General features: G+C 46.9%; 1 protein-coding gene across 1 annotated transcript in view; it reads right to left on the bottom strand.

Annotated features, from left to right (window-relative positions):
* The window catches only part of LOC126204302 (unconventional myosin-XVIIIa), a 410,872-nt gene that overhangs the window by 374,888 nt on the left and 9,581 nt on the right, over positions 1-26,403 (bottom strand). The window lies entirely within an intron of this gene.

The following is a 26,403-nucleotide window of genomic DNA, read 5'->3' as shown; positions in this document are numbered from 1 at the left end:
CAATCTGAGCAGCTCTCTTGCATTGTTTGCAGATCATGTAGTCGTTTACAGCCAGAAGATCGAAAGAACTGCAAAATTATTCAGGCAAGATATCTGTATGGTGCAAAAAGTGGCAACGGAACCTAAAAAATAAGGAATACGAGGTCCTTAATATGAGTAATTAAATTTTTTTGTTAAGTTTCGGTTCCACGAAAAATCGTAAAAATTTACAGGTAGACTACTGAAACAAGTGCAGAGGAATTACAATTGCGAACAACTTCAAGTGGAAGTAGCACAGAGAAAATGTTGTGGAAAGGCGAAGCAAAGTCTCTTTTACTGATAGAACATTTAGAAGACGCGACAAATTTAATTAAGGGATTTATGGCACTACAGTTGTGCTTCCTTTTCTAGTGTTAAATTAAGAAGAAGGTCAGCGTTGGCCATAGCATTGATGGTTTATTGATAGCAAAATCGATTTTCAATCACATAGTGATCTTCTTCAGTGCTGGAAGTTAAAAATTTCAGATAGTGATCAGTGAATAAAAACAAAAAACCACAAATACACCTGAGTATAAACCAACTGTTGGAAAGAACATACCTGTGGTGTACAAATTAAACTCACAGACACTGGTGTCAAGTTATGAAATGGCTCTGAGCACTATGGACCTTAACTTTCGAGGTCATCAGTCCCCTAGAACTTAGAACTACTTAAACCTAACTAACCTAAGGACATCACACACATCCATGCCCGAGGCAGGATTCGAACCTGCGACCGTAGCGGTCACGCGGTTCCAGACTGAAGCGCCTAGAACCTCTCGGCCACACCGGCCGGCTATCAAGTTATCAGTAACCAAACCTGAGAAGCGATCACAATAACTGAAGCCGCTGTTTACAGTAACCTATACAGCAGACCTCCGTGTGACAGGGTCTTGGAAAGCCCTCTATGTGGCGTGTGTCACATGAAGACTTAACAATTCTTTATTTGCCAAGAGATTGCCACAAAATACCAAAGTGCACTTGCAAATCATTTATTGAATATTTCAATTTTAAAATTGTACATTAAATAACGCATAGCAAAAAACACGGGGGGGGGGGGGGGGGGGATGCACATCTTAACAACATACGCTGGCGTGTTATTTTCAATTATTTTCAAACAACTTAAAAAACATGTCAGAATAAAAATCAACAGGCGAAGTTATATGGTGTCAGATTACAGAACTAGAAAAGAAGAAAAATATACAAATAACATGACATCAAATATAACAGAATTTATTATAACACAGTAACCGCCATCTGGCGTAGGGAGTCAGAGATATAAAGTTCTTAATTTACGTAAAATATTACATTGAAACCAAGAAGTCAAATACATAAATATAGCAGGTCAAAATGCCATGAAACTCATTACGTGTTATAAAAAGTGTGTTGTTGGGCGGTATGGGATCCTTACCAGACAGGATGCACTGAGGATATCGAAAACGTTCGAAGAAGGGCAGATCGTTTTATCACGAAATAAGGGAGAGAGTGTCAAAGATATTATAAGCGAATTGGAGTGTCAATCATAGGAAGAAAGATTTCTTTGTTATGGCGCGATCTTTTCACGAAATTTGAATCACCAACTCTCTGCTCCGAATGCGAAAATATTTTGTTTACACGCACCTACAGGGTAAGAAATGAGTCTTGATAAAATAAGAGAAGTCAAAGACCACACAGAAAGATTTAGGTGCTCATTTTTTCCCTCGTGATATTCGAGAGTGGAGCGGTAGGGAAATAGTCCGCAAGGGGTCGTATGCGCCGTCTGCCAAAACGCTTCAGTGTGAATCGCAGAGTAATCACGTAGATCTAGTTACGTGAGGCTCCTGGTAGCTTCATGTCGGAGAAGACTGCAGTCTGAGAGCAGAAGGCGACTTGCACAGTAGCGTGCAACGCGCCGGGGCGTTTCCAGCAGTGTTTCCTGGAAGCCGATGTCGCGGATCTCCGACACGCGTCCCTGGCCGCCTGCAGCGGCAAAGCGGCTATAAATGGCGGTCGCGCCCGCTACGTCACACAGGGCGGACACCCACGACAGAACAGCCGCGTCGCTGACTCAGCCCAGACACCGGGAGTCGCCGGTCTGGCGGTCTGGACCACGGCGGAAGACACGGCACAGTACTGTCGGCGAACCGGGGGAGCGGACTAAGTTGTCGGCCTCCACTTCCAAAAACTACAGCCTGTCCTCCAAGGGGCAACCCAAACCGGAGCAGCCATGTACAATACTGTCCTCAAACCGCTGGTTAGCTTCAGGCATTGTACTTGGTATGGTCCTATTGGAGGAAGTATAGTATTTATTGTCTCCTTCCATCTTGGTACTAAATTATCCGGGCGGGTGGTTGGTTGGTGGTTAAAGGACTAAACAGAGAGATCGTAAGCCCCCCAATCAAGCCGTAGTTCATCAGAAGTTAGTATAAATCAGAAATTTTATTGAACTAAGAGCGGTAAAATCGAGGCATTGAAAGCAATATTAATGCCAGACCTGAGAAACAGTTGGGGCGGGACATAGATCATAGTAGAAGAGGTGTCTCCCAGGGCTCATCTGTTTACCTACTCAGTTGTGGAGGGACCCACAATTTAACGTGAATTTCCAACCAACACTACGTCTACCTCTCACGTAGCATGGTGTGCGGTGGAAGGCGCTTCGGGCACCGCAATAAATTTCTCACTTTCCCCGTTCCATCCTCGGATGTTACCTTGGAAGTCCGACTGTCAGGAAGTCTATGTTCCCTGAGTTTATAAGCATCTCAGACACAAACTCGCGCTTTCTGTCCGAACACGTGACAGTTCACGCCGCTCTCCTTTGTATCTTAATTCTTTTTCTTTTTTTCCTGTATCTTGACGGGGTCGCCGTGTTAATTACTGGACTCAGCTCTGTTAATTGCAGTAGGTGGCTGTAAACACTTCCTGCCGTCCCCCCTCCCCCTATTGTACTTGTTTACCCCAGCTGTCTGCGTCTAGTATAAGCCCAAGTGAAAGTGTGACAACACTTTCGCAATGTTTACGAACCGTGTAACTGAGGTTGGAGATGGGCACCAGACCGGTATTCACCTAGCCTGACGGTCAATACTCAAGCAACCGTCGACTATGGATATGTAGCCCATCCACTTGTTTCGCGGGTGAATTGCATTTCCTTATGACTCTACAAAGACTGGCATCTGACTTCCCTACAGCTCCGCTTACATGACCGTTGCACTAGAAATGACCTCTGACGCTCGCTCCGAGATTTTTAAAACTCCTTTCTGTTTCCAGTAACTAACCAACAGTCATGTAACAGAACTATAACAAATCTTCCCAACTATGTACAGGCAATACATTATATTTATTTATTTTGAGGTGCAACTGCCAGTTTCTCTACGAACTGTCGACCGTCTGCAAGTCTTCACGATTCAGCCACATCTCTTTGGTGTTGCAACTTGCTAAGTACAATACATTTCCATACAGTTTTGAAGTTGACCGCCAGATCATTAAATGTATCATGAACAGCAAAGCCTTATAATACACCCACGGGGTAGAGTTCGAACAAAATAACTTTGTCCATATGCAGAAGCGCTTTCTCGTCCCGAGAACTGAGCGAGACCGCATCGTTGTTGCACATACGAGGGACAAGAAGAAGTGTGTTTGGCGGAAGTACTTCATAACCAACTTACGTAAACGTGAAGTGACGCAGTTCGGTATGCCACAAGTCACCACAAAGCATGGCCACGACTGATTTACAGGTCGTCTGTCAAGTTGCCCAGCAAGTTGGAAGCTCGCAACAGGGTCGTTGTTGTGCCGCCATATTTCTTTGTTAAGCTGCGGTTCAAGTATTTTTTGCGGAAAAAGTAACGAAGCTTTGTGTGGACAGGGAGAGCATCCGCTTGTAGCATGCTCACTGTCAGCTACGATTACATGAAAAATTTATCAGGCAAACAGCTAGGCACAAATGGCATAGACAACGGGCGATGGGGACAGAAACTGTACATGGCTTTCTTTAGCGAATTATCGTGACTACTTTCGTATATCACTTTTAACTCGGCACTTTCTCGGCTCGAAGTAATAGTAGAACTCACATCTTTCTTGACACCGATCTTACACATGACAGGAGGAACTTATCGTCCCACCGATAGCCTAGCAGATTGAGGTCAGGTGATGTGAGGTGCCACACAAACACCCTCAATGTCGCGGGATGTTCCTTAAACTGTTCTGACACAATTCGATAACGGTGTGGTGGCGAATTCAGTTACCGAAGGTACATCTGGAGTGAGAGGTGAGGAAGCGAGCGCACACGCTGGAGGATTAGGGGCTCTGTTTCATACCGTGTAAACATTCCCTACACTAGGATACCTCTGGCAGTTTCCATAATAGTGTCCTGTTAGCAAGCAGTACTCACTGCTTCACGGGCTTTACGGCGTACTCATACGCTGTTGTCATTGTGGGCCAAAGTGTACGGTGACTTGGCCAGCCGACTGCGTCCTACATTTAGTCCGTATGCCACAGAGAGGCGATGGTTTCACATGGCACAACCAGAGGTAGCAGATAATGACGACTGTCATGGATACAATGTTTCTCACGACAGTTTCCTCGGGTAGTATTGGTTTTCACACAAGGGAGGTACCGTTGACAGACTCTTGGCGCTGTGGCACTTGAAAATCCCAGCAACCGCGAGATTTTGGCGCTCGGAAGCCCCATGCGTCTGGCAACACCATTCTTGCCGTCCTGTTCTGTAGCAGCCACGCCGACGCCCAGCACACAGTTTGACGACATCCAACTCGCCTGACACTCAGAACTACTCTACCCACCGTGGTGGCAACGCTTTCTCTCCAATGCGACGCTAATTTCCAATTCTTCATGAGTGTACCGCCAGAAGTGACAGTCGCGTTAGGTGCCAAATGAAAACCTACTACACCTACTGAGGAGGAATACCATGCAGTTGCGCGAATGTTTCTGAAGGCTTCAACATAATGTATAGCGGACTTTGCCCGTGATGGTGGCATGTACTGCTTCGAGTTTGTTGGATGATAACTCACTCAAATGTATCTGAAGAGGGCTATTTACAGCTGAATATGGATATGAAAGAATAATAAAAGACCAGTGGGATTGCGACTGAATGCTGTGTTCCTATCCTTCCGTAATTAATCTACAACCGCTGTGCACATCGGTTCCTTAAGTGACCAAAGTTGATTCAGATTACCTTTTCCGTTATTTTCCTAAACCGCACCAGGGCAAATGCCGGGAAGGTTCCTTTGAAAAGACAGTACTGATTTCATTCCCCATCCGTGAAACAATCCCAGTTTGTGATCCATCTTTAATTACCTGGACGTTAAGCCCTTATCTCCCTTCCTTTCGATATTACTTCGTATTTCTTTCCCACGGCACGGAATTTTTCGTGGCCGTGATTTGGGACAAGGAAGCAATATCCAGAAAGGCACAGCGGTGAAAGTGGAACGTAGGTAGGTAGTGTACTTGAGATGTGGACGCCGCCTTGTTAACCCCTGTGATAACCGCAGTGACTTATGTTGCGACACCAGGAAGACGGGCGAAGCATGTCTCGTCTCACGCTTGTCTCGTTATAATGTATTATCTAGCCCCAGTGTTGTCTCCTGGGCGAACTGACGAAATGAAGGCACGTAACGTGGGGCTCCTGTACCCTCTAAGCAGTTCTACATCTGAACTATATGGCCGTTTGTACTCAACAATGAGTGGACGGTGTAGGAGGGTTGACTTTTCTTCAGCAGTGGTACTGATGATAAACGCATTGACGTCCATCTCTTTCATTCAAACCTACGTGATTACTCTGCAGTTCACACTTAAATGCTTAACCGAGGGTTCATAGAACCACTTCCACACAATTTATCGACTGTTCCACTCTGAAACAGCACGTCGGAAATATGAACACATCTTTCAGTGCGAGCTCCGCTTTCTCTTATTTTATTACGATGGTCATTTCTTCCAGCGTACATGATGGTAAATAAAATACACTGTCTGACAGAACTTACGGGGAGGAGGAAACGAAATGAAGCTTCACGGGAGGAGATGGTATGTGATGTTATTTGAGTGATTACGGAACCGAGTCAAATGGCTCTGAGCTCTATGCGACTTAACTTCTGAGGTCATCAGTCGCCTAGAACTTAGAACTAATTAAACCTAACTAACCTAAGGACATCACACACATCCATGCCCGAGGCAGGATTCGAACCTGCGACTGTAGCGGTCGCTCGGTTCCAGACTGTAGCGCCTAGAACCGCACGGCCACTCCGGCCGGCAGAACCGAGTCAAATTTACGGTCTTGGGAAGACCGATGCTGGAACCGTGCTGGCCAAGGGAGAACTTCAACATCACGTAGCAAGCTCATAGAAACACGTGCATTGTATGGACAAGCATTGTCCTGCTGAAAAATGACACCACTCGAAACTCAGCCGTTTGTGGTCCGGTTTAACGGCATCCTGCGCACGGGACGGATAGTTCCCTACTCTGGCTGCTGCTGGTCTCCAACCAATGATGCGGGACGCCACGGAACCATTCAGGGAGATCGCTACTTGCTCTCGGATGGCAGGCGGAATTGTGAAGGGGTTACAATGTGCATGGTGCACGATACGGCGATCCTCTGTTATGGTGGTCGGGCCTGGTCTAGTGGAACCTTCACGACGTGTATTTCTGCCCTCACGTTCCCATGAAGTTCAATATGCGATCACTGTCACGTCCGAAAGCCGCAGAAATCACTTATGAGCATCACGAAGCGACTAGAAGCCGCAGTCTAAAGACGAACTCACAATTTCAACATCACACTTGTTTGATTACTACAAAATCTAAAGCCATTGGAAGAAATATGTAACCATGGCTACAACAACATATTTTGTTGGGACGAAACTTTCTCTGTGTGCATGAAACAGTTTCTGCGTCAGTCACTTGTTTATTTTGCCACTACACGTTTCGATGGTTTGCACCATCGTCTTCAGGTGGAGAATTGTTTATTTACGTGGCTCATGTCCATGAGTAGTACAGACGTCTTTTCACAGTAGTAAACCAAAGGTAGTATAGGTTATGTTACGGCTTTTGCTACTGATAAGAATTGTTTATTTAGGAAAGGCACTTTCGAGGTTAAAAAACAGGAATTTCTAACTGAATTCTATTTACAGGAACGATGGAGTCATAAAAAGTTGCATACTGCTGCTTGATGTATGTCCTCTCCACTACATATTACATTTACACTGTCACTTCAAAGATGTTTCCATGTCACAGATACGCTTGCTTACGTTGGATACAAAGATAATAGAGTAAATGATTTCTACATAAATATGTTTTCCTTTTTTAGAAAGTTACGAATGGGCTGCAGCCCATTCATATTTAACAAATAATACAATGAAAAAAACGTATTTGTGAAGAAACCATTTAATCTTTTGTCTTTGTATCCAGCGTAAACAAATATATCTGTAACACGGAAAACATGTCTGAACTGACAGTGTAAACGTAATGTACCGTGGAGAGGACATGCATCAGGCAGCACTATGCAGATTCTTTACCGTCCCTGTAAATACAATTCACTGTTAGAAATCTATGTCTTAACCTCAAAAGCGCCTTTTCTAAATAAACAATTCTTATTATTAGCAAAAGACGCAACACATCTTGCACTGTCCTTGGTCTGCTACTGTGAAAAGACATCTATACTTTTCACCAACACCAGCCGTGTAACGCTACAGTCTGGAACCGCGCGTCCGCTACGGTCGTAGGTTCGAATCCAGCCTCGGGCATGGATGTGTGTGATGTCCTTAGGTTAGTTAGGTTCAAGTAGTTCTAAGTTCTTGGGGACTGATGATCTCAGAAGTTAAGTCCCATAGTGCTCAGAGCCATTTGAACCAACCAGCCGTGTAAATAAACAATTACCTACCTGAAGGTGATGGTGTGAACCATCGAAACGTGTAATGACAAACTAAACAAGTGAATCATGTAACAACTGAGGAAGAATAGTTGTAAATACTAAGGCTTATTTGTCAGTTGGTTTACTGAAAACCCTAGGTCCTGACAACAAACAGTTCCGTTGTAGTGACGCAATTTACCTGACCAGATATACACGTCAGCAGATACACCTGCCAGGACCCGTTACTTGTGTTAAGTTCCTACGGGACCAAACTGCTGAGGTAATCGGTCCCTAGGCTTACACACTACTTAAACTAACTTAACGGTAAGGACAACACGTAAACCCATGCCAGGGCAGTGACAAATAACTGCAGGGACATAACGTAGTGAATTCGTAAAACGTGATTTTAAGAATCTGACAAATCACAAGTAAAAATACCAGTTTCCGACAAGTAACATTAATGGAAATCACTGTGACCGGGTAGTAACAGTGCAGCCCCCGTCCTTGGAGGACAGCATTACAATGCCTTACAGGTAAGTCAGCAAGCAGGCTCCAGGTGCCGGCGCTGCCGTGTGCAACCCCTCGGCCGGCCACGCCCCTCGGACTCCGTGACCGGCCAGTGTGTTGGCGGCCCGCGGCCACCACGAACCTCGCGCAGATAACATCTGGCGGCGGCGCGTTCTCACACGGGGAGGCAGGTACCCCAGGCTGTCCGGCCTCGCTGCCTCCGAATAAGGCGTGATTGCCGCCCAAATCCCGGCAAATGCCCGCCTGGCCGCTCCGGATCCTGCACTTAGGCTGTTAGCGCTCCAGCCGGAACGGGCAGTACCTGTCTGTCTGTCTGTCGCACTAGGCGTCAGTCACCCCCGCCCGCCCTTCCTTTGACTGCAAGACTAACGCAGCTCGACCACGCTGCGGACGGTCAGTACGTGTTTCTTATCGTTCCGGCCATCTGAGAACCACGTCAGTTCGGATCGTGTTCGTTTCTTTTGGTCTTTATCCTTCTCCAGAATTCGTTCATTTTCGTGCTTGGCAAGATTCTTCGCTCTTCTGTCCACGATGTTTTTGTCTTGGGTATAATCCTGTCCTGGAAACCTATGACAGCGTGAATTTTTGATCTGAAACACTGTTTTCTGTATGCTATGTCCCACAAATGAAATGATCGTATGGCATTGTTGGCCGGGAGGCCCCTTGTGGGGAAGTTCGGCCGCCGTATCGCAAGTCCTTTTTAGTTGACGCCACTTCGGCGACAGAAGGTACAGGACACAGCCTGCATAGAAGACCGCCGAACTGCCTACAACTCAGGCGCAGTTTAATTAAGGTTAAGCTGCAAACGAGGGTGCGTACGACAAGGACTATGTTACGCATCCGCCTTATTTGACAGAAAAAGTTCAGAAGTGGGCATCCATCTCCCAAACATGGATACAAGCAGACACACAGCACCATTCAAAGATAGTACGTCAGTACCTCAGGAATATTACCTCAACATAAGACCGTATCTCAGCAAATGTCTTACTTCGCTTGGTTAGTTGATTCGATGAAAAATGGTTCAAATGGCTCTGAGCACTATGGGACTCAACTGCTGTGGACATAAGTCCCCTAGAACTTAGAACTACTTAAACCTAACTAACCTAAGGACAGCACACAACACCCAGCCATCACGAGGCAGAGAAAATCCCTGACCCCGCCGGGAATCGAACCCGGGAACCCGGGCGTGGGAAGCGAGAACGCTACCGCACGACCACGAGATGCGGGCTGATTCGATGACAGCCGGCCGTTGTGGCTGAGCGGTTCTAGGCGCTTCAGTCTGGAACCCCGCGACCGCTACGGTCACAGGTTCGAATCCTGCCTTGGGCATGGATGTGTGTGATGTCCTTAGGTGGGTTAGGTTTAAGTAGTTCTAAGTTCTAGGGGACTGATGACCTCTAAGTCCCATAGTGCTCAGAGCTATTTGAACCATTTGATTCGATGACAGCGATGTCATCGGTACCATCGGATTACGGAAGGATGGGGAAGGAAGTCAGCCTGTGCCCTTTCAAAGGAACCATCCCGGCATTTGCCTGAAGCGATTCAGGAAAATCATGGTAAACCTAAATCAGGATGGCTGGACGCGGGTTTGAACCGTCGTCCTCCCAAATGAGAATCTAGTGTGCTCACCACTGCACCTTCTCGCTCGGTCGAGTGTCTTAGAACTCATGTAAAGTCGCCGCTAAGAAGAGCCAAACTGAACATTATCTAAGCGACGTCAGTAATCGTTCACTGGATACAGCGCCATACCACGTTCGAAGACAGATCTGTGCAGGTGAACAGTGAATTGCACAGTCTTCATACTCCAGTTATCTGGTGTAAGACTTTTGCTAATAAAACATTAACTGTTGCTATGTTGCCATCAAATTTTGTCATAGCTGTTGCGAAACTATAACTGGCCCTGTAACAAAGCTGTGTAGTTGCTGCGTGCAAGCATACCGCCACAACACCTACTTACGGTGCTAAGGGGTTCCTTTCCTGCCACATTTATACCTTTGGCATCAAGTACATCTGTTAAACACAGCACTGTATTCTTATTTCTTCTAGATACCTTAACACCTCTCGAGTCCCGCGTACTTTGGTCCTCTTGATCACAAGAAACTGTACTGTCTGATGTCTCCACCTCCGCTGTTCCATTCTGAGGGTGTGTCTGAAGAACACGCACCTTCTTTTCCCGGCATTGTCCGAGATTCTCTCTAATCTGTGTGCACAGTTTCTGACCCGCTCGTCTTCTGTATTGTCGCCCCCCTGTTCTTCGAGATCTCAATTTGCTCCTGGGAACCTCCTTACTAGGTTCAGATTTGAAACTGCCTGAAATGTTTCAGGGCGGACCATTACCTGGTAATGACACAATTTTGCATTGCTCTTAGATTGCTGTCTAACGCACGACAACCCAAATAGTTTTCGAAATATTTAATTATACTTATGCCGTTGTCTGAAATTGAGTTCTGGTAGAAGAAACAGGATACCAGAAAGGTTTAACGAGCGACAGCATGGGACCACCAAAGCAAAGCGTATTGTTTATCCACAGACTACCACAATTGCTAAAGCGACCACCTCCAAGCCACGGATTAACATTACAACATGTTAAGGGAAGGTTTCTTGGCTTCAAATAATTGCTTTCAGTTGCTGGAGATACATCACCATCATCATCAATGGCTTATACTTTCTAATGGAAGATTCGAGTAGCATCACACGCGCTGGCACTTTCGTCGGCGACTCAAGAATCCAATGTGCGAGCCAACTGGGCGTCCAGAGGTCGGGCAAGTGTATACCACCCTGAAAGAGGGGCTCGTCAGACGTGCTTGTTTACACGCTCGTTTCGCAGCTAAGTTGCTGAACCATGCGTCGCCGTGCAACTTGCTCCCATCATTGTCGACATTGCTACATCTGCTGCGGTCTGTGCAGAGCCCCTCCCACTTGTCGCAGTGGCAGTGTGAAATGCGTTCACATCAAGCTTGACGCAATCTGAAAAGGATAATACTGGTCTTCCAACTGTCTCTTGGGAGGCGCTACCTCACTAACAAGGGAACCTCCCCATCGGACCCCCCTCAGATTTAGTTATAAGTTGGCACAGTGGATAGGCCTTGAAAAACTGAACACAGATCAATTGAGAAAACAGGAAGAAGTTGTGTGGAACTGTGAAAAAATAAGCAAAATATACAAACTGAGTAGTTCATGGGAAGATAGGCGACATCAAGGACTCTAAGAACACAGGAGCGCCGTGGTCTCGTGGTAACGTGAGCAGCTGCGGAACGAGAGGTCCTTGGTTCAAATCCTCCATCGAGTGAAAAGTTTAATTTTTTTACTTTCAGTTTATGTGACAAACTATTGTGTTTTCATCACTTTTTTGGGAGTGATTATCACATCCACAAGAAAACCTAAGTCGGGCAAGGTAGAAGAATCTTTTTACCCATTCGCCAAGTGTACAAGTTAGGTGGGTCGACAACATATTCCTGTCATGTGTCGCACATGCCGTTACCAGTGTCGTATAGAATATATCACATGTGTTTTCCTGTGGAGGAATCGGTTGACCTATGACCTTGCGATCAAATGTTTTCGGTTCCCATTGGAGAGGCACGTCCTTTCGTCTACTAATCGCACGGTTTTGCGATGCGGTTGCAAAACACAGACACTAAACTTATTACAATGAACAGAGACGTCAATGAACGAACGGACAGATAATAACGATGTAAAAATAAAGAAAGTAAAATTCTCACTGGAGGGAAGACTTGAACCAAGGACCTATCGTTCTGCAGCTGCTCACGCTACCACGAGACCACGGCGCTCCTGAGCTCACATTGTCCATGATGTTGCCTATGTGGCCCATGGACTACTCAGTTTGTATATTTTGCTTATTTTTTCACAGTTCCACGCAACTTCTTCCTGTTTTCTCAATTGATCTGTGTTCAGTTTATCAAGGCCTATCCACTGTGCCAACTTATAACTAAATCTGAGGGGGGTGCGATGGGGAGGTTCCCTTGTAAGTACGGTGTTTCGTGGAAGGCAGGCTTGGTCCACACGATGTAAGTGTACAAGCCACAGCAGGCGACATTGCGTCAGAACGGCGGCAGTACTCGCTAGCTTCGCAGTAGTCATCACCACGATGTTTGTCACACGGTCTTTCCATGTTACGCCAAGAATGTTTGGTAAGCACCGCAGATAAAAGATGTTGAGCTTACGGTCTTTTTTTAGCATAAGACGTCCAGATCTCAGCATCGTGCAAGAGGGTGCTCAGCATGCATGCTTAATAGAAGAGGATTTTCGTGGTCACAGAAATGTGTTTGGGCCCGCATCCATAGTTGAGTGGTCAGCGCGGCTGGCTGCCACGCGGAGGACCCTGGTTCGATTCCTGGTATTAACAGAGATTTTACCTTGGTATGGCACCTGGGTTGGGGTTGTTTTGGGGAAGGAGACCAGACAGCGAGGTCATCGGTCTTATCAGAGTAGGGAAGGACGGGGAAGGAAGTCGGCCGTGCCCTTTGAAAGGAACCATCCCGGCATTTGCCTGGAGCGATTTAGGGAAATCACGGAAAACCTAAATCAGGATGCCCGGACGCGGGATTGAAGCGTCGTCCTCCCGAATGCGAGTCCAGTGTCTAACCACTGCGCCACCTCGCTCGGTTATGGCACCTGGAACAGGGTGCAGTCAGCCGTGTGATGCCAATTCAGGAGCTGCTTGAGTGAGTAGTAGCGACTCCATGGTCTGGAAAGTCTGTATAACGGACAGAAGTGGATTATACTGATCACACGCGCCTCCATACAGAAACTAATGGAGTTATTGGTGGAGGATGACACGGCAGTCGGTCGGCACCGATGGGCCCGCACGGGCCTGCGGATGGAGTTTACGTTTGTGTTACATAAGGTGTTCGTCACTCCATGCTCTTCAGAAAACCATCTATTACAATAACCAGCTAGACCATTATGACCACAGACTAACTATCGATATAAATCCGTCAAGGTGACGGCAACGTCACCTGACGAGGAATGACTATGCCAGTCACACACATGCAGCGTGCATGAGCGTCAGCGAGCTTTCTGTCAGAGTGTAGGTGTGGAAGCGGCACGATCTGTCTGACAAGGTGAGTTTGACTAAGGGGAGATTGTGTTGGTCCGGAGGCTCGGCACGAGCATTTCGGAAACTGCACGACTTGTCGGGTGTTCGAGGAGCGCCGTGGTGAGTGCCTTCAACACGTGGCGAAACCCAGGTGAAGCCACGTCCACACGAGCGGAGTTGGGCAGCCACTCTCATCACAGATATCGGACGTCGTAGGCTGCGCCAACTGGTAAAATACGAGTAGGACATGCGGCGAACTAATATCAAATTTTAATGCTGGGCTGCTAATTAATACAAATTTTAATGCTGGGCAGAGTACAAGCGTGTGTGAAGCCGACGATCCATGCAAGTGCCAATGTTAAAATAACGACATCGGCAACTAGAACTGAAATGGGCACGTGACCACCGGCACTGGACGTTGGTGCTTTCGCAGAGCGTTGCATATTCTGATGAATTCCGATACCTCCTTGACCATGCCGATGGGAGGGAGCGAATTCGTCGTCTTCCAAGAGAACAGCCCCTTTACACCTGTACAGCGGGACGGGCTGGCGATGGCTCTATTATGCTCTGACAAACATTCACGTGGCCATCCATGGGTCCAGCAGAGCTCGCGCAAGATACCATGACGGCCAAGGAGTATCGTACGCTGGTCGTAGACCACGTAACCCCGTCATGACGATCTCGTTTGCCAACAGCAGTGCCATTTTTCAACAAGACAATGCGCCATGTCACAAGGCCAGGTATGTGATGGGGTTCGAGGAACACAGTGGCGAATTGCAATTGATGTACTGGCACCCAAACACTACAGATCTGACTCCGACAACACATCTTGGATGTGATTGAACGTGGCGTCAAAGATCATCGACCCCATCCGCGGAATTTACGGGAATTAGGTGGCTTGTGTGTGCAGATGTGGTGCCAACTTCCTCAGGTGACCTTCCAAGTCAGGATGTGTCGCCGCTGTTAGCCGAGCCAAAGGTGGACACGTCGGTTATTAGGAAGCTTGTCATAATGTTCTGGCTGATCAGTGTATATTATATACTTTTCACCAGCGACTGGGAGCAATAATGGACAAGCCAATGAAGTGTTGAGCACACTGCCTGGCCAAACTAGAATCATAAGCTTTCTTAATAGTGGTAAATTCTGCTACTGGCAGATCATATAAGAAAGTAGGGTCACCATCGTAGACGCGGCAGAGCGTTTTTAAGCGAATACTACTGTGATACTGGACACATTTGTAAGTGAACAGCAAGTGCAGTAGGACAGAGAAATGGGGTAGGGAGGTGGCTGGCGGGTCGGTATGCAACTGAAGACCACACACTCTGGTCGTTGTTTCCGTTAGCCACGAACAGGATTAGTTCCATTCGCCGTGCTTGGACGAGCTGATAATAAGCGAAAGATCTGCATATTCAAGTTCATTCGTGGGCACGGGTGTCAGCAGAAATCTGTATATACTTCGTCACTGTAGCGTGTAATCTACTCCCATAGATATCTCAGATACACAACCACACTCTGTTGGAACGGGTTCAGATCCCTACCAGGCGACCCTGATTTGGGCTTTCCGTCATTTCTACGTCACGCGTATTCTTTCTGTCCTCCAATTTAAATTAGTGCTCTCATCAGACGTCGGACCCGAGATTGCCAAGTAAGAAGTTGTTTGTGTCATACACACACCTACTCATTCAGTCACAGAAAGATTACGCCTTCACGGGCAAGAACCGTCTTGCATCTACAAAAGTATGAGTGCGCGGCACTTCATCTTCCGGCTGAGGCAAATTAAGGATATTATGAAAAAAGTAAACCAACAGATCATGACAGTTATTCCTACAAACTTCCTTTTTACACTATTGGCCATTAAAATTGCTAGACCACGAAGATGACGGGCTACAGACGCGAAATTTAACGGACAGGAACAAGATGCTGTGATATGCAAATAATTAGCTTTTCATTCACACAAGGTTGGCGCCGGTGGCGACACCTACAACGTGCTGACATCAGGAAAGTTTCCAACCGATTTCTCATACACAAACAGCAGTTGACCAGCGTTGCGTCGTGAAACGTTGTTGTGATGCCTCGTGTAAGGAGGGGAAATGCGTAACATCACGTTTCCGACTTTGATAAAGGTCGGATTGTAGCCTATCGCGATTGCGGTTTATCTTATCGCGACATTGCTGCTCGCGTTGGTCGAGATCCAATGACTGTTAGCAGTATATGGAATCGGTGGGTTCAGGATGGTAATACGGAAAGCCGTGCTCGATCCCAACGGCCTCGTATCACTAGCAGTCGAGATGACAGGCATCTTATCCGCATGGCTGTAACGGATCGTGTAGCCACGTCTCGATCACTGAGTCAACAGATTTGGACGTTTGCAAGACAACAACCATCTGCGCGAACAGTTCGACGACGTTTGCAGCAGCATGGACTATCAGCTCGGAGACCATGGCTGCGGTTACCCTTGTCGCTGCATCACAGACAGGAGCGCCTGAGAAGGTGTACTCAACGACGAACCTGGGTGCACGAATGGCAAAACCTCATTTTTCGGATGAATCCAGGTTCTGTTTACAGCATCATGATGGTCGCACCCGTGTTTGGCGACATCGCGGTGAACGTACATTAGAAGCGTGTATTCCTCATCGCCATACTGGAGTATCACTCGGCGTGATGGTGTGGGGTGCCATTGGTTACACGTCTCGGTCACCTCTTGTTCGCATTGACGGCACTTTGAACAGTGGACGTTACATTTCAGATGTGTTACGACCCGTGGCTCTACCCTTCATTCGATCCCTGAGAAACCCTACATTTCAGCAGGACAATACACGACCGCATGTTGCAGGTCCTGTACGGGTCTTTCTGGATACAGAAAATGTTCGACTGCTGCCCTGGCCAGCACATTCTCCAGATCTGTCACCAATTGAAAACGTCTAGTCAATGGTGGCCGAGCAACTGGCTCGTCACAATACGCCAGTCACTACTCTTGATGAACTGTACTATCGTGTTGAAGCTGCATGGGCAGCTGTACCTGTACACGCCATCCAAGATCTGTTAGACTCAATATCCAGGCGTCTCAAGGCCGTTATTACGGCCAGAGGTGGTTGTTCTGGGTACCGATTTCTCAGGATCTATGCACTCAAATTGCGTGAAAATGTAATCACATGTCAGTTCTAGTATAATATATTTGTCCAATGAATACCCGTTTATCATCTGCATTTCTTCTTAGTGTAGCAATTTTAATGGCCAGTAGTGTAATACGCTTTATGTTTCAGATCAGTGCAGTTATCACAAAAACTGCGGTCATGTCTCCTTCCTCAGTGTTTGAGGGTCGTAGACCTGCAAGAAAACATACACCAGGACTGGCGGACAATTTCCTGTGAGTGAAACATCAGGCGTTCCCGCAATCTCCCAGAAACACTAAACGCTACTGATGTTAATTGAGAAAGGCTGCAGCGAAACGAGGCATTTCCGTGCTCTGCTTTGTCAACGGCACCGTAACGCTTTCAATAAGGAAACATTGTGTACGTCTCCTAAAACAAGCGCCCCGCACAAATCATCAGTCACCCACCGCCCTTAAAAGAACCACACTGGACCCTTAGGAACGCTGTGGGTGGTGCAGAACTGGTGGTCACGAAAACATCACACCCGACAGAGACCGCAGAAGTGTGTCAATGACAAGCGGCTTCAGGTCCGACGTGAACTGCTGCTGTCAGTGAATGCAGTTTCCGAGAGATCAGTGCAAAGGGAACTGCCTGCAATGAATTTTGGAGTGAGGGACATGCATGCAGTTGAGATCTGGAGTCGAGTGCTAGCAGAAACGCCATTGCTCTTAGCGACACATGAAACTGCTCGTCCTCAAAGGGCCAACAAAACATTGGATAGACGCTCACTGCAGGCCTGTATTGTGATTCGATGAGCTACCATTTTGCCTCCTTTCAAACAGGGCAAGGCTTCGAGTGCACAGACGCCGCAATAGGTCGTTGAACACACAGTGTGAGGAGGATATACTTCCGGACGGAGGTGGTTCTGCGAGTGTTTGGATGTAGGCCCAGTCTTTCAGGTTACCGTGTACATGAACCAGGGTGTTAATTTTAGAATTATGGACGTAGAACGGTTTGCTCTCTCTTTTACATCTTCAAGTATTCTGTGGGAACTCCTGTCTTCCAGGACGATAAAGCCTCATTCACAGGTATGCCTCCTCGTTTGATAAACACTCTGGCGTCCTATAGCACTTCATATGGCCGCTGAGTGACGCGATCTCATTCCCAAAGAACGTGTCTATTTGATGTAACATGGCCATTAACATCTCCGCAGTTTGGTACTTCTACGTTTCCCGCGTCCGGCCATTCTGATTTAGGTTTTCCGTGATTTCACTAAATCGCTCCAAGCAAATGCCGGGATGGTTCCTTTGAAAGGGCACGGCCGACTTCCTTCCCCGTCCTACCCTAATCCGATGAGACCGATGACCTCGCTGTCTGGTCTCCTTCTCCAAAGAACCCAATCCAACTTCTACGTTATCAAGTAAATAATATGTGGCTTCAAATGGTTCATACCTCAAGAAAAAGGAAGAAATTTTTGAGTCTCTTCCTAGAGGAATTCAGCTCATTTTCAATACAAGAGGTAGCGGTAATGGTTTTAGTGTGCTGTCTCCTGCGTGTGGGGCGGGGGGGGGGGGGGGGGGAAGAAGGAGTGGGGAGAGTGGTGCTCTTGTGACCAATTTTTTCTCCAATGAGCTGACAATGATCACGGAAAGTGACGAAAGGCCGCGGATTTTCACGAGAAGCTCGATGCGGTTTGGCGTACGTAGCGCCATGGGGGAGGGGAAAGGTCGGAAAGAGAGCGGTGGATTTTCGATGTCGGGGTTCCCGAAAACAAGATGAGCTTTTTGAGGCGGTGGCGTTCTGATACTAAAAACCAGTGTCATCTCGCCTGTAAAACAGGTTTACAGTCGACGGAGCTGGCCCGAGTTAATAAGATGGGCGTAATTACGTGCACGGGCCAGAAATAAATACGGGCCCGCGGTAAGTTCCCTGTCAACGCTAAACGAAACCCGGGGCCCCCGTCTGGTCTAGCTAATCGCCGGCCGTGCGCCCTGAAATGCCGATCCCCTCAGACACGGGAGCCGCCGGTTTCGGCCTGGCAGACCAGCACAAAGCTGACAATTTGTGGTCGGAACTTCGCAGCAGGAATAGGAAAACTCGTTCCGCACGCGGAAGGAGACTGGAATTTGACTCTGGCTGGGAATAAATTTCAGCGGGCGTTCGTTTCATAGCTATAAAAGGAGAGCGTAAAAGCAGGCAAAGTAGAGGGGACCAGGGAAAGGAGTGACTCTGGCGCAACGCTTGCAGGACGGGTAGTACGGCCCGCTCCGCAAAACACACACACACACACACACACACACACACACACACAGTGTAAGGGGTCGGGGTTGAAGGGGGAAACGGATAAATAAAATGAAAAATCAAATATAAGGGGTAGTCATCACCTGCACAAAATGAAGTTTCGTAATTAATATTTAGTTTTCTTTTGCGGCTGTTTTCCAGAAATAAATCCTGGTCGACTTTGAAATCCCGGAGCTGTAGTACCATGGCACACCGCTAGAGGTGCCAAAACAAAACAGCGCGGCCCATTGATGAAACGCAACGGAGCCTATCGCGCATATGAAGGGGAACAATAAAGGAAGAATCAATTTCGACCAAACTAAGTGCTTACTTAGGAATATTAGAATGAACTGCACTTTATAATTTGTACGCTATAATTATACTTTTTAAAAACTTGTAAATTAACCATGTTTATATTTACACTGCTAGACACGTTTCAGTCCATTTCCTATGTTCTATAGGGTTGGGATAAACACGGAACCGGACGACGGCGGGTAAACGGCTATTATTGTTCACAAAAAAGGTTGCTGCAATCAGTTTGTACACAAGACATTACATGTCGTTCTTATTTTGCTGAAGATACCTATTTGTGGCTTTCTCAGACGTGATAAAGTATTGTTTCGTGGGTGGTAGTGTTGGCAAAGTTACGCCACGAAAGCCCAAGAGGCCGTGGAAGCTGCTTAACACGAGAACATCGCAGTGCTAAGTTCTGTAGTTAGCGACGTTTTACTGATGCAACCTGAGTCCAGGAAGACGAAGTGCAATTTCCGGCGCTAGCAGTCCGTGTAGAAACCACGCAGGCGGCAGAGCGCATGTACGAGGGGCGTTCAGAAAGTAAGCTCCGATCGGTCGCGAAATGGAAACGACTATGAAAATCCGATAAAGCTTTGCACAGATGTGTTGGGTAGTGTCTCTAGTATAACCCCAGTTAGCATCACGTCGCTCTTCTCATTTCTGAGCTCGCAGTGAGTGCGTAAAGATGTCTAGAAAATAGTGTCTGCCGCCAAGTACGAGGGCCTGGTGAGAAATTTCGCCTGAAGCTATGCAGCTAACATTACATAACTGTCGTGCTGTTTCTTCTTCAAGACAATTCTCAGCCGCATTCTGCAGGGGCAATGAAGATGCTCCTGCATCGTTTTCAAATGGAAATGTGAGATTACCCACAATACAGTCCGCAATTGTCTCCCCCTGAGTTTCATCTCTGGTCACATGAACCGCTGTCTTTGAAGACAACATTTTGACACAGACAACGAGGTGTAGGCCAGCGTGGAGAATTGGCGGAAAGCACTGGCGGCTGCCTTCTATGATGAGGCTATTGAAAAGTTGGTACAACGCTATGACAAAAGTCTAAGTCAGAACGGCGACTACGTAGAGAAGTAGCTGAAAGGTGTAGCTAATTGTTACAAGTAAAACATTTCTGATGTTAACTGTGGTTTCAATTTGGCAATCAATCGGAGCTTACTTTCTGAACAGGCCTCGTATGACCATGACACGCATGCTCTGCCAAGTTACTGCCATTTCTACTGGGGGCCGGTGCCCTACAACACACGTTCTGAGTTCAAATGACTCTGAGCACTATGGGACTCAACTGCTGAGGTAATTAGTCCCCTAGAACTTAGAACTAGTTAAACCTAACTAACCTAAGGACATCACAAACATCCATGCCCGAGGCAGGATTCGAACCTGCGACCGTAGCGGTCTTGCGGTTCCAGACTGCAGGGCCTTTAACCGCACGGCCACCTCGGCCGGCAACACACGTTCTGAGAAGCCAGTTTTACGTACCATAGACTGTGCAATTCAACGAAGCGAGTACGCGCAATGGTTAAAATCTGTCCTATCTTCCCTCTCCTGCGATTCTTATTTTGGTTCTATTCTGATTTAAGATAAATCACGTGTTATTTACTTGTACAACTGGCACTGCCAATTTTTTCGCAAGTACTAGTTCGTAGAGGCTAAATATTGTCTCTACACACTTCGGTATCAATGCCACATATAATTTTAAGAAATACATATTTACTGCCGGCCGAAGTGGCCGTGCGGTTAAAGGCGCTGCAGTCTGGAACCGGAAGACCGCTACGGTCGCAGGTTCGAATCCTGCCTCGGGCATGGATGTTTGTGATGTCCTTAGGTTAGTTGGGTTTAACTAGTTCTATATTATAGGGGACTGATGACCTCAGCAGTTGAACCATTTTTTGAACATATTTACTGCAGTGTCGCTAACCAGTTGAAGATTTGATGATAAAATCTTCCGAGTCTTAACAGTGTTCAGCTATCCAAGGACACCAGTGGAATGCTAAAGAAGATTTCAGCTGAGGGACCGAAATGTCGAGCAAATGAGAAGTTTAAAGAGGAATACGACACTACATAGTGATTGAGAAGGATGTCATCAATGACAGAGGCCACGAAAGCCTGCAGACTTATACAGTTTAAGATTCGGTTCTTTACACTTGAAGTTTAAAACTTTCCAAACACATGCAAACTAAAGAAACTAAAACTACCGTCGACCTGGAGCTTAGTTTGACCTGTTGGAGTCTGGCATTTCTTTGCCTTAATCCGACCTCTGAACTGACTTAGTTATTTATAAGGAAATGTACAATACAGCGTGAATTCTAAATTTTGGTACAAACTGACAGTTTTTGGATTACGGGAGTTTCATGAAGCGATAAGCAATAGAAAAAAATCCTAGAAACGACGGGCATTGACCCCAGGATATGTAGTTTTGTATGGCACTAACCGACTTTTATTTATTTTTCCCTAAGCCACATAAAGCTTTGTATATTAATGTGTACAGAAATGTACAGAAATAATGCATCATGAAGTATGTTCCATATTTATTCACAATATAGTGTCAATGAAGGAAGCAAGAAGCTAGTGGAGAAGGTAGTTTGTAGATCTGATCTTGTTCGCTCCACACCAGAAAAGCACAAATGGTACAAGGCCACAGAGATTTTGCCATATCATTGAAAATTATTACATATAAAAGAAAACACACCTAGCGACAGTAATATGGCGAATGTCTTTCTTGCCGACAATCATCACATTAAAATGCGATCACAAATATTAAAAAAAGTATCGTTCCTTTTCCGTCGAAAATAAAACACGGATACAGAAGATAGTGGTACTAATTCTGACGGCCAAAAATATAAACTAGAACACACGATCCATTCATTTCATCTCAGTGTATTTAACGTATTCCATGCACAGTATCTACACACATCGAAGAAAGTCTTGCGTCACCTCGGTTCCGAGAGTTCCGGAACCTGTGCAGAAAATTGGAACAGAGATCAACATAAAACCACACACTGCATGTTGTACCACCATACAGCGAGACCTTCAGAGCCGGTGGTCCACATTGCTGTACACACCGGTACCTCTAACACCCAGTATTGCATTGATGCATGCCTGTAATCGTCGTGGCATACTATCCACAAGTTCATGAAGGCAATGTTGGTCAAATTTGTCCCACTCCTCAACGTCGATTCGGCGTAGATTCCTCAGTGGTTGCTGGGTCGCATCGTCCATAAATAGCCCTTTTCAGTCTATCCTAGGCATGTTCGATAGGGTTCATGTCTGGAGTATATGCTGGCTACTCTAGTCGAGCGATGTCCTTATCTTGAAGGAAGTCATTCACAAGATGTGCACGATGGGGGCGCGAATTGTCGTCCATGAAGATGAATGCCGCGTCAATATGCTGCCGATATGGTTCCACTATCGGTCGGAGGATGGCATTCATGTATCGTACAGCCGTTACGGTGCCTTCCATGGCCATCAGCGGCATACGTCGGCCCCACATAAAGCCACCCCAAAACGTCAGGGAACCTCCACCTTGCTGCACTCGCTGGCCAGCGTGTCTAAGGCGTTCACCCTGACCGGGTTGCCTCCAAACACGTCTCCGACGATTGTCTGGTTGAAGGCATATGCGACACTCACCAGTGAAGAGAACGTGATGCCAATCCTGAGCGGTCCATTCGGCATGTTGTTGGGCCCATCTGTACCACGCTATATGGTGTAGTGGTTGCAACGATGGACCTCGCCGTGGACGTCGGGAGTGAAGGTGCGCATCATGCAGCCTATTGCGCACAGTCTGAGTCATAACACGACGTTCTGTGGCTGCACGAGAAGATTATTCAACATGGTGGCGTTGCTGTCAGGGTTCCTCCGAGCCATAGTCCATAGTTAGCGGTCATCCACTGCAGTAGTAGCCCTCGGGCGGCCTGAGCGACGCATGTCATCGACAGTTCCTGTCTCTCTGTAACTACTCCATATCCGAACAAAATCGCTTTGGTTCACTCCGAGACGCCTGGACACTTCCCTTGTTGAGAGCACTTCCTGGCACAAAGTAATAATGCGGACGCGATCGAACCGCAGTGTTGACCGTCTAGGCATGGTTGAACTACGGACGAGCCGTGTACTTCCTTCCTGGTGGAATGACTGGAAGTGATCGGCTGTCTGACGCCCTCCGCTAACTGGCGCAGCTCATGCATGATTCTTTACATCTTTGGGCGGGTTTAGAGACATCTCTGAACAGTCAAACGGACTGTGTCTGTGATACAATATCCACAGTCAACGTCTGTCTTCAGGAGTTCTGGGAACCGGGCTGATGCAAAACCTTTTTTTGATGTGTGTAGTTTGAAGACACGGTTGGTGATCAGTTTCGAAAATTAGTGAATACCGTCTGTGAGTACATCTTAACAGCGATTTAAGATGGAATCATCACTAATTCTCGTGATACATCGAAAAATGTCGTGGACCAGTTCTACAGCAGAATAAACGATGCCGCAAACGTTTGTATTGGCCGAATCCGAGGTGACTACATATAGTAAGTTATACATGTCGTCTCAAGCTAAGACCACCGCACAACAGGAGTGGCGCACTGTCAGAACACATTACATGTTCCGGATTTTCTGCACACACAGTGCTGCTGCGGTACAGATAACACGTTCATTACGATGTGCGAATGAAAGTAGCACAAAGCTGAAGTGCGCGGGACCATACAATTTTTGTGGGCAAAACGTCTAAATTGCTCCCAGATCGGCCGTGAAATACCGGCGGTATATGGACCAAATGCGATGTTGCGTGCAGCCATAGTTGTGTGGTACCAACAATTTGACCAAGGCCGCACTGATGTGGGCGATGCTTATCAGGAAGGTAGGCCATCGACCTTGGCTACAGACGATAATGACCAGGCAGTCGAGGGAGAACGTCTGAGGGGGAGAAGGTTTCCATCTATGAGGGCGTACACATAGCGGTTATCGAGTGGCTCCGTGACCAAGAAGCGGATGTCTATCTGTATTGGATGATGATGATGATGATGATGATGATGATGATGAGAGAAGGGAGCAGATGAAACACTGTCCCGGCACATAGACTACTCCTCGCGAATAGCAACAAGGGGCCCGCCAAGCTTAACGTCCTCCTCCGACGGACGGAACACCATCAACGGCGTGACATGCCCTCACTTCATGAGGCACTGCGGAGATGTTTTGGTATTTAAACCAGGTCATTAACGCAAAGTCTGGTGATCACGAACTTCACGCCACCACCACCTGTCCTCCCCTTGACGGATAAATACTGCAAGCGAAAAGTTTTACCACCACCAGGATTCGAACCGTCTTACCCCCACGCCCAACGCCATCTCACAAGCCTACGTTAGCCACTCTTCTTTTTTCTTACTTTTTTCCCCTTGTTCGGGGCGGAAGTTGCAGGACAACCCGTTCAAGTTCATCGTTGATTCATTCACAGTTTTTTCTTCTTTTTTTTATTACAGAGGGCAGCTAACACTGACCGAACACGCTGAACTACCGTGCCGGCATACACTGTGTGATCAAAACCATCCGGACACCTACAAAAACATATGTTTTTCGTATTAGGTGCATTGTGCTGCAACCTACTGCCAGGTACTCCATATCAGGGACTTGAGTAGTCATTAGACATCGTAAGAGAGCAGAATGGGGAGAGAGCAGAATGGGGCGCTCCGCGGAACTCACGGACTCCGAACGTGGTCAGGTGATCGGGTGTCACTTGTGTCATACGTCTGTACGCGACATTTCCACTCTGCTAAACATCCCTAGGTCCACCGTTCCCGATGTGATAGTGAAGTGGAAACGTGAAGACACACGTACAGCACAAAAGCGTACAGGCCGACCTCATCTGCTGACTGACAGAGACCACCGACAGTTGAAGAGGGTCGTATTGTGTATAAGCAGACGTCTATCCAGACCCATCACACACGAATTACAAACTGCATCAGCATCCACTGCAAGTACTAAGACAGGTAGGCGGGAGGTGAGAAAACTTGGATTTCATGGTCGAGCAGCTGCTCATTAGCCACACATCCCGCCGGTAAATGCCAAATGACTCCTCACCTGGTGTGAGGAGCGTAAACACTGGACGATTGAACAGTGGAAAAACGTTGTGTGGAGTGACTAATCACGGTATACAGTGTGGCGATCCGATGGCAGGGTGTGGGTGTGGCGAATACCCGGTGAACGTCGTCTGCCAGCGTGTGTAGTGCCAACAGTAAAATACGGAGGCGGTGGTGTTATGGAGTGGTGGTGTTTTTCAAGGAGGGGGCTTGCACCCCTTGTTGTTTTGCGTGGTACTAACACAGCACAGGCCTACACTGATGTTTAAAGCACCTTCTTGCTTCCCACTGTTGAAGACCAATTCTGGGATGGCGATTGCATCTTTGAACACGATTGAGCGTCTGTTGATAATGCACGGCCTGCGGCGGAGTGGTTACACGACAATAACATCCCTGTAATGGAATGGCCTGCACAGAATCTTGACCTGAATCCTATAGAACACCTTTGCAACGCCGACTTCGTGCCAGGCCTCACCGACCGACATCGATACCTCTCTCCTCATTGCAGCATTCCGTGAAAAAAGGGCTGTCATTCCCAAAGAAACCTTCCGGCACCTGATTGAACGTTATATTTGTGGAAGCTGTAATCGAGGCTAAGGCCGGTATTACACTATCAAATTTCTTTGTCAAAGATTTGATCAAAGATGTGATTAAATATTTCGTCAAGTATATTTGACAAAGATCTTTGACGTAGCGCTAGAAGGGATATTACACTGTCATCATATTTTTCGTCAAAGTTCAAGATGTCTGACAACAACTTGTTATTAACCGCAGCAGTTGCATGTACCACAATTGCACTGTGCGCATATGCCGAAGAGAAGCAGGGGGAAAAAAAGGAAACATAGCTGGGTGAAGCCGTGGGTTTTACGACGACACAATAAAAGCATTAAACAGAACTTGTTACGTGAGCTTATAGTGAAGGACGTCAAGTCGTACATCAATAACTTAAGAATGGATAAACATACATTTCTGTATGTGCTCAATGAAGTGTATCCTCATATCAAAAAGCACAATATTCACTTAAGAACTGCTATATCTGCAGAAGACAGGCTCACTGTAACACTCCGATTCCTTGCTACAGGAGCCAATCTTTGTAATCTATTTTTATATTCAGCGTGCCTCACGTTGTAAGGTGCCTCATCAGCTTCATACATCTCTATTAATTTTGTAGTTGTCGGCACACACCAATTGTATTTACCCGCAATGTTTATAAAAACACTACAGACGACAGAATGCAGCG

Source organism: Schistocerca nitens, chromosome 9 (assembly GCF_023898315.1).
Source record: "Schistocerca nitens isolate TAMUIC-IGC-003100 chromosome 9, iqSchNite1.1, whole genome shotgun sequence".
NCBI classification, from domain to species: domain Eukaryota; kingdom Metazoa; phylum Arthropoda; class Insecta; order Orthoptera; family Acrididae; genus Schistocerca; species Schistocerca nitens.
This window is presented reverse-complemented; position numbering and strand designations above follow the sequence as displayed.